This window comes from Phlebotomus papatasi, chromosome 1 (assembly GCF_024763615.1).
Source record: "Phlebotomus papatasi isolate M1 chromosome 1, Ppap_2.1, whole genome shotgun sequence".
NCBI lineage: Eukaryota > Metazoa > Arthropoda > Insecta > Diptera > Psychodidae > Phlebotomus > Phlebotomus papatasi.
Window position 1 is genome coordinate 12254938 of NC_077222.1, and position 10643 is coordinate 12265580.

Sequence of the window (10643 nt, forward strand, 5' to 3'; positions counted from 1 at the left end):
AATAATATTTTTTGTAATAATTCCCTAGGCATTTGTAAAAAGCGAAATGAATAATCTGTAGATATAGTGACATAAAAAATCAAATTTTTTTTTACTGTGCACTAAATTAATTTCACTGATAGATTGATAGACTTTTTAGTACTGGTAATTTCTAATTAGTCTCAGCTCATATTATATATGTATTTATTTGAGTTTTGTTGATTGATTTTATTTTTCAAAACTGTAAAAGTTAAAAGAAGTGATATAAAAGAATTTTTGTACTAACTTAATACTGCAGTAGACTCTGGGCGAAAAATTTTGTTGGCAACTTTCATGTTTGATTTTAAAGCAAATTTGTTTAAATTCGCTGTAGTTCCCCTTGTTTTATAATGATTCTTTATAATTGAGCGCTTTTTGTGGAATTCACAATGACTTTGGTGCCCGAATCATTCGATTATTTGGATTACATTTTACCCCGTATACATGATTGAGAGAGAGTCTACTGTAATGTCTAAAATGTCATTGTAACAAATATCATAAAAAAATATTTGTATTGTTGTTTTTTTTAACTCCGTACGCACTATTGTATAACTGATTGAAAAACATAAATTTTCTTTGCTGTGTATTAAAATTTTTTCACTTATGAATTGGAATATTTAGTTTCACTATGATTTATTTAGTTAGTTCTAAAAAATCTACTAAAATGTACTAAAAAAATCTAAAACTCTTGATTTTAATTTAATATGGCAAAAAATATTGTTCTTAATATTCCGATATCAATGTGGAATCACTTGTTCTGTACTAAATAATTAAGAAAATAGTTTAGTATTTTTTCATTCTTTCGTAGAATTTTTAACTTGTTCTTTTTTGAGTACTAAAATAGTTGGACCTCTTAATTTTTTAAAAAGTATCTTGGAGAATTGCGTAGTGCTGTACAAAAGAATTTAGACTTTAACTCTTTCGCGTCTTTAGGGTAATGTCATGACTCGGGGAAAAAAGTTTTTTTTGGGTATTTACATTAATTGAAATCTATCTGTTCGTGCACGACATCATAATATAAGGATGTAAGATTCTTGGCTCATTTTCTCAAGACTCCAGTTAGATTTCAATTAATGTAAATAGCCAAAAATAAACTTTTTTCCCCGGGTCATATATGACCCTAAAGACGCAAAAGAGTTAACAGGAGGCTTAACCTTTGTCTTTTGGAGAAGTTTTACAGAAACTTTTTTTGTACTAATTTAAAAGTTTAATTTATTATAAATCCATAAGATTGCGAAACATATTGTAATGTATTTTTTTTAAGTAACAAAAACATGCTGTAGCGATGTAAAAATTAACAAAACTTTTTACGATATTTTTCTGTTTATCGATAAATATTTATATAATATTTTATTGTGTACTAAAATATCAACAATTTTTATTTCTAATTAATTTAAAGTGTTTTTTGAAACTTGTTGTATTTGTCAGCCCTAATTTTTTCTCGTAATTTATGATGTACTAAGAAATGTACTAATCAGCACAATTATTTTCCATATTGTACGAAAACTGTACTGAACCAATATAATTATAATAGTTCTTCAAATTCAATCTTAAGGAATTTTGGCATTTATAGACAAAGCTCCTCGTTGTACTAGGTTAAGTTTGTCCGTCGCTGGCATCAACAATTGCTGTATTTGCATTTTTGCAATTTTTAAATAAAATAAGTTCAAAATTGCAAATTGTTTTTAGAAAAAATCTATTTTCTCATCTATTTTTACGTCAGTGCTAAATTACAAAGATTTTGCTTAATTCAGATTTGTGTTCTAAATGTTTTTTCATTGTATTTCCAGATCTTTTGTCGATTTTTGGTTCTTAATTCTTGAAAACTGTTTAAATACCAAAATATGATATTCATTAAAAGAATTTTTACCTAGAATTTGGTACCTAAATTAGTACTTGTACTAAACATATTTGAGATATTCAATAAAATTCACAGGAGTTTTCCTATAAATAAGCAACAAAGGGATACGGGATACTATTTCCATTCCTTTTAATCCAACGATCTTGAGGTAAATAATTTCTGTTCTTTGACCCCGATAGGTCACTCAATCCTAGTTAAGAACATTACAGCGGACATTAATCTCTGAAAGGTGTTGCGAAAAAAATTGTTTGTGCTTTGCTGGGGAGTGAAAAAAAACTTCCTGCAATAAAAAAGTAACATAATATTGAACAAGAACAATGGTTCAACAATAATTCATAATCAATTGAATTTCGCAATTTACTATCTATATTTCTGCGCATGGTATAGGAGTTCAGCCAACTTTGGCCACTCTGTTACAACACATGGCAATATTCTCTATTATCTCCATGGTGGTCACTAAAAAACATTTTATATTTTTATCAGGCGTAGAAATCGATAAAATAAATTCATTTATCCCATTGTTTTCTCGAATGCGACAATAGCCTCAACCCATTGGGAAAAAGAGAGCATATCGGTTTGTCCTTTTGTCTTCCCTCTTGTTTTATTAATATCATTATAAAAATAAAAATAAAAAAAAGAGAGTGCAACTGAAAGAGCTATCCGATTATGACTCACATGGATTTCCATTTTGATACAAAAATATAATTATAGCAAAATTGTATGTGACGCTATTACAAAACTCTTCAACTCGGAGGGTTTATCTGTTTTGCAGTACATCTCCTTGTGCAGAAAACGCAATTGTCTTTGGGCAGTAAATTCAGGTGGCGAGAATATTCAGTGGAAAATTGTGTCATAAGCATAAATGAGGTATTTCGTAATCAAACGTCCAATTGCCCACAAATTGAAAATTGTATACAAACAGGAATGAATAAGCAAATTATTTATTGTGAAGTGTGACTTATCACGTACACTACTTTCAATTTGGATACCTTACACAGCTCATTGAAGGCAAAAGTGTCCATAGAGATCACCTTCTTTCCTTTCCAGCAACAGAATAGCATCTTGGAGCAAGAGGCAAACAATTCACGAACCATCTAGAGCAAAATTTATTGAGGCTAGAGAACCTCTAGAGCACCAACGCTCTAGGGAAGGTTACACTGACTTCCTCGACTGAGAGAGAGATTTTCAGTTGCTCTGACTATGAATTTATTCTTAGCATTTGACGCAAAATATTGACATCTCTGACAATTTTATACGATAGGGGAAACAGGGGCAAACAGGGGCAAGCAGTCAGAAACCGAAAACTTCAAAATTCATTATTTTTAAAGATAAAAGGGACAAAAACTTGGATTGTAAACAATTTCATAAGCTTAGTGAACATCCTTAATGCCCTATATACACTTACGACTTAAGCCGAGAGGTGCCTTAACGTAATTATAATCAAAATAATGATTTTACTAAATGTCCATCAGTTCCCCACTAACTAAGCCGTTTCTTGGCTTAATCCGAGACTAGGATTAGTCAGAAATGAATGGAAATGTGATTTGGATCATTATTTTGATTATATTTACGATATGTTGTCCCTAGACTTAAGTTGCAAATGTGTCTAGGGCATAAGCGTACAAAATTATAAAGATATCGAATAAGATTTTGTGCCTTGTTTTTAGAATATTTTCTCTACCAAAAATATTAATATTGATCCAGCTTAATTAAAGTACTTTTCCGTTAAGGGGCTACGCAGATCACGCAGACTAAAAAAGCAGCATGGGGTAAATTAGGCTAATTCAAAACCTGCTCCAAATGGAAATTTTTCTCTATTCCAAATGGAAACGCCATTGTTTTCACGATAAATACAGTACAAAATAATTATATTTATATATTTTCCATACCACAGTTTCATTATTTAGTTAACTTTGCTCCAAATAAATCGAAAATCCATTTATATTCACAAATTTTAATTTGCTAATTTCTCAGAAAAATTAAAATTGTACCTTTTCATTATCAAATTTTTCATGCTTCGACCATGTTTTCCAATGAAAAACACAATGAAGTAACTGTTGTTTATTCGTTTTGCTTAACATTTATGTCATATTTCTGGCTAATTTTAGTTAAATTAAGTGCTAATCTTTATTGTTAACGTTACGTGAAGTTTCCAAATGAAATAATTACCAATTTCGTGAACAAAAAGGTTTTTCTGAAGTGTATGCAAATGCTTCAATAGGAAACCCCAGAAATATGAGTTTTTTGGAGAGATTTTCTTATTGTTTTAGATGGGAAAGGAGAAAAAACCAGGAATAAGAAAAAATCCTGCACTCAGGAGCAACTGAACAAGGTTTTGGAAGCCTTTCGTCGCGGTTCCACCTATACACTGTGTGTCTCCAATTAGAAACTTGCGTTAGTCTCCATTTGGATTAATATGTTTCCAATAGAAGCATTATACGCTCGCGTATTTTTCTTGTATTTAAGAAGTTTTCAAATTATATCTCAAGAATTTTGAATAAACAGTAACATTCTAGATGAGTCAAGGAGCAAATTTATGTAATTCTCTTCAGAAAAAAATATGAACTTAATGTGTTGAATCTTCTGTCAAAGTTAAAGCGTCTGGAAATGGTTTTAAATTGGGACATTTACCCTAAACTGAAAAAATCAATACCATTAATATTTCAGATTATTAAAATTATATGTAAGGCTTTATGCCATAGGGCTCTGATACACAATCATAAAAAAATTAATCACAATTTTAAAATAGTGTATCGTCCTATTTTATATTCATCATCAAGTCTGAGTAATAAGAAAATTTAGAGGTACGACATTTGCTAAGGGAAGCGACGATAATTCGTTTGTAAAGGGACAGATAATCCTAACCGGCTTATGTAGGTGAGATTCTTAACGTGAGCTAACTCGGAGTGCATGCAAATTCGATTTAGAGCTGAAGTTGGGAGACGCCATTCAGTTATCTTGAATCAAATTCGTGAAATTATACAAATTTTGTATTTAAACCAAAATATCAAGGATTTGGATGAACTGACAGAAAAGTGATATATGGGTGAAATGTAGACCAGAATGTTCTCTATAATTTTCCCATAGAACATGATCACATCGATTACTCAGAAGCCAAGATAAGCGAGGTTTTTTGTTTCTTAACTCGTTTTTTCATCCAGAGTTCCCCAAGTAGTCATTTGTTGAGCTTCAACTATTTCAAAGAATTGTTGTATTTTGTGGGACTTTCCATTTAAAACCCTATTTTAGGTGTCTTGGTGGAGTAGAGGCAGTCAAATTGGCATCTGAGTGATTTCAAAGCGTTATTATGGAAAAAATCATTTTTTTCACACTTAAACGGCAAAATCGGAGTGATAGCGTAGTCTGAGCGGAAAATGATGTATGGACGAAATGTAGAGACAAATGTGTTCTACAATTGTGTCGAAGTAATCATCAAAATCGGTTTAGCGACAGTCGAGATAATTGAGGTTATGTGATATTGAAATTGGTTTTTCGACTGTGGCGCCCCTGGTGTTGGTCCCACGAAGTTCAAATATTCTAGAAAGTTGTAGCATTTGGTGAGATCTTTCGTTTAAGCCCTCACTCATCAAAATCGGTCACATAGAACCGGAGATATGATTTTTTGAATTTTGTGAACTTTGACCCCTCATATCTCCGGTTCTGTTTTAACCACAGCGCGCATACACACCATTTTGGAAACGTCCTAGACTGGACTACAACATACTAAAATTTCATTAACTTGCACAATGCCGTTTTTGAGAAAAGTGACTTTGAATTTCGATGAATTTTGACGCTATCACAGCGCCACCTGTGGTGACTTTTTGAACTTCCATCTGAAAGTGCTCATCGAGACGAAACCAAAAAGGTAAAATTTAGGTCGCTATGTTAATTAGAACCGGAGATAGAGGCCGGTCAATGTTCGAACTTTGACCCCTTATAGCTCGGGTCAGGGGTTATGGATCGACTTAAGGTTTTTTTTGTTTGATAGGTATAATCAACGGCTACAACATACTAAATTTTCAGCCCGATGCACAATGGAATTTTTGAGTTATTTAACTTTTAAGATTTAAAAATTTTCTTTTTAAAAAAAGCGCCCCTAGCGGTGGTTTTATGAACTTGCGATGTTAGAAGGGGAAGTGGCATTTCACGAGAGCTTTCCAAAAAGCCCTCACTTTTTAAATTCTGACAATTAGAACCGGAGTAATGGCCATTTTAAGAAATTTTTTTTGGACCCTTATAGCTCGGGTCAGGGGGGTCGGGGGACCTTAAGTTTGGTATTGATGGAAAGCTCTAAGGCCCAGCTATAACATACTAAAATTTGAGTCCGCTGAATGCCATAGGGGCGGAGCTATTGAGAAAACAAAAAAAGGGGGGTCTCCAAAATGGCGGAAGGAGGGGTGGGGGGTGGGGGGTCTATGCACCAAGTTGCAATTTTCACCCGATATATAACCTTTGCCGAAAACCGCAAGTCGATATCTTTTTTAGTTTAGGAGCTATTAAGCTCCAAAGAGCGGCCGGCCGGCCGGCCGGCCGGCCGGCCGGGAACGTAACTTAGCCACATATATATTCGGAATCAGGAAGTGGCGAAACACATTTTGGGCAAATTTGAGGTCGATCGGACGACATGAAATTTTGTTAGGATTATAGTAGGTGAGATTTTGTTAAGAATCTCACCTAATACATATTTTTATATTTATTAAAAATTCAGTGCATTTTAGACGTCAAGTAAATAGTAAATAGTTCCAGAGTTCTTGATCAACCGAGATGGTTCTAATCCATATGGTGCATCGGGAGCTAAATATTTATATGATTCTGGAATGGAATGTAGGTATCCTAACCATTAGAATTCCACACATCAATTAATACAATACAAACTGAAACCGTTGCGTTGGGATGATTATGGTTGTAAAAATGATTAAAACAAGCTTAGGTAAACCCATAGCAATTGTTTCGGACTCATAACTTATGCTTCATATGCACAAAAATGTGATTTTCCACAGTAGACTCTTTAAAAAGGATAGGAATAGGCTCCAAGAAATAAGATCCTACTGAAATGAGATATGGGTCATATAGTGTTTTTTCTATTCAAGCGTTCAGAACGGCAAAGTTGACGTATTGACTAGAGGTATCCTTAAGGGATTTTATGATGGGAATTTCCTTAAAAATAAAAATAAGGACAAGGTAGCTATCCAATGGCATGTTGGTCAGCAAAAGACAGATAGTCAAGGCTGTAGACAGACTACATGGTTCGTGGTCTCTTGGCGGAAAGAAGTAAGTAGGGTAAATTGGTACAAGTTGGACAATGGCAAAAGTTGGAAAATTTCGCTGGTACAATTTGGACAAGCAATTTTTTCTTGATAAATACAGTACTAAATTTTAATTTGTATATTTTTCTATGTTATAGTTTAATTATTTGGTTCCTTGTGCTGCAAATAAAGTGAAAATCCATTCATATGAATAAGATTTAACGTATAAAATTCTCACCTCAATTGACAGTGTAACTTTTCACCGTCGAAAAAATACATCGATCGGCCATTTTTTCCTAATAAAAACACAAGAAGAGTGACTTTGGTTTTTCAGTTCTGTTGACATTTCTCAATATTTCTGGCAAATTTTAGTGGAATAAAGTGTTTAATCTCGATAGTTAACGGTACGTAATGGTTTTATTTGATATAATTACTAACTGTATGAAGAAAAAGTGCTTATTTGAAGCGTGAGCAAAAGTGACAAGTTGGACATCCGGAGATACGATTGTATTGCAGGGGTTTTCTTTTTATTTCAGATGGGTAAAAAGGCAAATAAATTGAAAAAGTACAAATCCTATACTCAAGACCAAGTGAACAAAGCACTGGAAGCTTTTCGTCAAGGAAAGTCACTAAGTCAGGTGTCAGTATTATTTGGGGTGCCAAGAACAACACTTTTTAATAAGTTGACCGGGAAACGTCCGGAAGAATGCTCTGGGGGAAGGCCTCCTACGCTGCCAAAAGATATAGAAGATGACCTCGTTGAATGGATTTTAGGATGCAGTGACAAGTGGCATCCTGTAACAAAAGATCAAGTCCTCAACACTGTGCAAATTATTTGTAAGAAGTTCAAGATTGTCAACGAGTTCACCGATGGAAGGCCAGGATACTCTTGGTTAAAGAGCTTTTTGAACAGATACCCAGAATTGAGACTTCGTACACCAGAAGCATACACAACCCAAAGAGCTGGTATTACCACTGAGGACATCACTGAGTGGTTTGAGAAAACTCATGAATATTTAAAATGCAAAGATCTTCTGGAACTTCCTCCTGATCGCGTCTTTAATCTAGACGAAACGGGTGTAATGCTTTCGCCCAAAGGTGGACAGGTATCTATTATTATTCTATGGAGTTTTTAAATTCATGTTTGAAGTTCTTTGTGACAATTCGTATGATTAAAGAAAACTAAAAGAAGAGGCTATGCAAGAAAAAAAAAGAATTAGACTTCAGAAACAGGAAGAAAGGCTCAAAATAAAAGAAGAAAAGGAGCAAAGCAAGAAAATTAAAATATCCAAGAAAAAGATTTAATAAATAATATATATCTGAGCCTTAATGTTTTTTTACTTTTTAATTATACACTTTACCCTATAGTGGTATAATTGATTCAGTTTGTATGGCATTCAGTAAAAAATATTGAAACTTGCACAACCTTCCCCTACGCATTGTCCAAATTCCCACGTCCAACTTGTACCCACCCTGTCCAAATTATATTGTTTTGCACTCACGTATTTTTCTTGTATTTAAGAACCTTTCAAACTGTTTTTCAAGAATTTCCATGAAACGGTAATATTCTAGAAGAATCAAGGAGAAAATTTATGTATGTCATCAGGGAAAAATGTATTTATAATGTCTTTAATCTTGTATCAAAGTTCGAGCCTCAGGAAATTGTTCCAATTTATGCAACTTACCCTATCTGCTGGAACAGGACAGGATTGCTGTGAAGAATATCGTGGGTATTCTTAGTCACTTTCCAAATCTTGTTTATACTGAATTTAACAACAACAGCAGTTTGTAGAGGCCACTGTGTGTCTTTAAAAACCATGAAGAACTTCCTTCCTGTGGGATGTGGGAGTGTCCGCTACTGGGAATCTGTACCGATAAACGTCTCTTATAAAGCAATAAAGAATTATGTGTTCTCAAAGAAAATTCTTTTGTTTATTCAAAAGACGAACTGAACCAACTGGTTTTAAACCCAAGAAATGAAACACAGGAGATTCGAAGCCTAGGTACCAATCCGATCAGTAATGAAAATTGTAACATAAAAAATCATTTGAAAACAAATTTAATAAGAAAATTAATTTTTAACAATATAAAATACTTCCCTAATAAATCAGAGTATATAAATAATTTCAAGTGCTGGCAATTATAAAATACATTTGCGATCAGTATTAGTTTCCACTCTTGTTTCAAGTATTTAGATTTCAGAATGGCATTAATCAATAGGCTATAGCAATATCCGTACAATTTGGGAAATTAATATTTTCAATTGGATGGAAAATATCCCTCTGCACAAACAAATGTTTAATTCATATGAATAAAACTGTTTAAAAACTCACGATTAAAGCGTAATAAAGTTTCTCGCTTTTAATTAAAATAATCCAACTTTATTCAATTGCAAACTTTCATTTTGATTAATGACAAATGAGTGTGTCACAAGTGCACAATTCCGCATGCAATGCAACCAATAATGTAACCCATAGCAGACAGATGTGAAAGCCAGTGTATTACCTGAGAGGTGTGTCAGTTGTCCCCTGGATGACTCAAATGGTGAGGCCTCTGTTGGAGAACAAAACCGACTCACAAGTTAGTTTGAATAAAAGTCGATAAATTATCAATTGTGTTGTGGAAACAAACAAATTACGCTTTTGCTGAATGGCCACTTCAAATGTTGCATGGAGGTGCTTGAAGGTGATGCGAAAGAAAGAATAGAGTACAATAATAAAAAAAAGAGGTCTAGAGCAAAATCTAATTAAACTTAATGTATGAAAATATTCCAAGGTACTTGGGAATTTATTTTAATTCCACACTTTTTTTTCCAACTTGATGTTAATGCTAAAAGAGCACTTTGGGTGTGTAATGTGGAGGGATTAAAAAGTCAATGATAGCATTAGAAATTACTCAATTAAGTAGCGCACGGGAGAAATTTAAATGCATTTAATAAACCAAACTGAGCAGGAAAATATCATGTTGAACCCTTAGTCCCATCACACCCACACTCAAGCTCAAAGCTCTGCTAAAACACTGAGAGGAAAAGGTCAATATTATCGCTAGTGGAAAACAAAAGTTTTCTAATACATTGTTAAATATTAAAACCTAAAACAAACTTTAAAATTCAGCTATTCGTCTATCTATCGTATATGTATGAATTAAAATTTAAATATTTTAACCACAAATCAATTTAATCATCGGGAAAGGCATATACGATAAACCCCTTTTGCTCTGATAGTGTCTCATTGTAGTATATTGCACGTAAAAAATAATTATGGAAAAAACTGAGCCATTATAATGGTTTAGTAAACAATTTGCTATATATCACGCACTCATATCAATCCCTAAAAATGCTTTATCAAAATTGGTCGCCGGAAGCCAATTACGGGTAAGTATAATCTTTGACGATCAGTTGGGGAATTCTGTACTCATAACAGTATGACAATGTCATATGACAAATTTTGAACATTTATTAGTGTGCTAAATTCGTATTGAAAACCAGATTCGTATAAGTTACTGAGAGGTTCATAGAG